The sequence below is a fragment of the Dermacentor silvarum genome, chromosome 11 (assembly GCF_013339745.2).
Source record: "Dermacentor silvarum isolate Dsil-2018 chromosome 11, BIME_Dsil_1.4, whole genome shotgun sequence".
NCBI classification, from domain to species: Eukaryota; Metazoa; Arthropoda; class Arachnida; order Ixodida; family Ixodidae; genus Dermacentor; species Dermacentor silvarum.
Window position 1 is genome coordinate 68,070,855 of NC_051164.1, and position 2,179 is coordinate 68,073,033.

The following is a 2,179-nucleotide window of genomic DNA, read 5'->3' on the forward strand; positions in this document are numbered from 1 at the left end:
TGCAGATGGGGAGTGCGCGCAGCTCAAGTTGTACTGTGAGCAAGGGTGGCCTAGGAAAGAGAATCTGCCTCTCAGCATGGCTCAGTTCTGGGCTCATCGGGCCGAGTTCAGTATTGGTGACGGCCTTCTCCTCTGCGGTGGACGCCTGCTGGTGCCCGCTTCTCTGCGGAAGCACGTCCTCTCCCTCATCCATGACGGACACCTCGGAGTGAACCGTTGCCGCGCCATCGCCAGGGGAGCTGTCTGGTGGCCGACCATGGGGAGTCAGATCAAGACAATGGTGGAGAACTGTCCCAACTGTGCTACCACGCGGGTCCAGCGAGCAGAGCCACTGCTGCCTACCGTGACGCCTAGCCGTCCCTGGGAGCGAGTCGGGGTGGACATATTTCATCACGAAGAAGCCGACTACCTTCTCCTCGTAGATTACTACTCGAGGTACCCTGAAGTGCTGTCCCTTCGCTCGACGACGTCTACAGCGGTGATCTCCATCATCAAAAGTGTCTTCGCAAGGCATGGGATCCCAGAGACCCTCGTCAGCGATAATGGGCCTCAATTTTCGTCGGCAGAATTCCGCGTCTTCGCCCAGAGCTACGGATTCTCCCACGTCACCAGCAGTCCCAGGTACCCGCAGTCTAATGGGGAAGTCGAGCGTATGGTGCGGACGGTTAAGGAACTCTTCAAGAAGTCTCCGGACTGGCCTTTGGCCCTCTTGGCATACCGCAACGCACCTGGCGTGACCGGGTACAGCCCTGCTCAGCTGCTCATGGGGCGCAGCCTCAGGACTCGCCTTCCGGTCCCCATGGCCGCGTTGCTTCCAGAACCACCTAACGCTGCCGACTTCCACCGGCGTGACACTACCCAACGACGTCGCCAGCGTCAAGATTTTGACCGTCGACATGCTGCACAAGATTTGCGGCCCCTGGAGGAGGGAGAGAGAGTGTGGATTCGCGACACAGATTGTGCTGGCACTGTTCTTAGCCCAGCGCAGCGTCCACGCTCCTACGTGGTCCAGACGGATGCAGGTGCTCTCGTCCGCAACCGGAGACATCTGGTTCCGCAGCAGTCTCCGTCATCAGGTGGTCTAGACCTCGGCAGCTCCAGTCCACGGACACGAGGATCTGAAAGCCTGCCACAGACTCCAACTCGCCCAGAGCCTGTGTGCAGCAGTCCAACTCCCAGGGCACTTACTCCTCTACCAGTTGCATCGCCACCGGTTGCCCCGGCTACTCCCTCAAGACCGCCTGGGTCAGTTGTACGCACTCGGTCTGGACGTTGTGTTAGGCCGCCGGTGCGGCTGAACTTGTAGAACGTGCCATGAGACATTTGTCATTACGTTGTATACCTGAGAGCAAGGGGTTGCTTTCTGTTACTTTCCCAAAAGGGGGGATGTAGAGGGCGCGAGTGCTAAGCCGATTATGAGGCGCCCTCTATAGGATGTAGCATATAAAGGCTGTGCTGTGAATAAACGGGGGCACTTCTGCTGGGGACTCGGAGCGTGTGTCTTTACTCCGCGGCCCTCGGGCTTCAGCCTGCCTCCTCGGCCGCCTCGGCTCGAACCCTCCCACCACAGTTTATATGTGGTAAGAATGTGAGCTTTTTGTCAAAAGTTACACCTAAAAATTTTTGTTCTTTCTTTACTGGGAGTATGGTTTCATTTAGGTGTAAGGTGGGGTCAACCTGTAGGCCTCTTTTGAGTGAGAAAAGAACAGCGACTGTTTTTTTGTGGAGAAAACTTAAATCCGTTTCTGTCTGCCCAGATCGCGAGTTTGTTCAATGTGAGTTGTATCTGTCTCTCACATGTTGGCAAGCAGGATGTGCATGCTATTTGAAGGTCATCAACATATACATAATACATAATGGACCTTGGAATGATTTTTGTTATGGAGTTCATTTTTACTGTGAAGAGGGTCGTACATAAAATGCAACCCTGCGGCACTCCATTCTCCTGGATGAACCTCTTTGAGAGAGTTGTACCCAGGCGTACATGAAATGAACGGTCGGACAGGAAATCTTTCAGGCAGTTCAGCATCCTACCGCGGATACCAAGGTCTGCTAGGTCGCGGAGAATCCCAAACCTCCAGGTGGTATCGTAAGTCTTCTTCATATCAAAGAAGACTGCCAGACAGTGTTGTTTGTGTACGAATGCTTCTCGACTGTGTTTTCTAGGCGGACGAGATGG

At 54.7% G+C, this 2,179-nt stretch overlaps 1 pseudogene; it reads left to right on the forward strand.

The window, feature by feature from the left end:
* The first annotated feature begins 652 nt into the window (after positions 1–652).
* LOC125941485 (uncharacterized) lies at positions 653–1,298 on the forward strand (annotated as a pseudogene).
* The last annotated feature ends 881 nt before the right edge of the window (positions 1,299–2,179 follow it).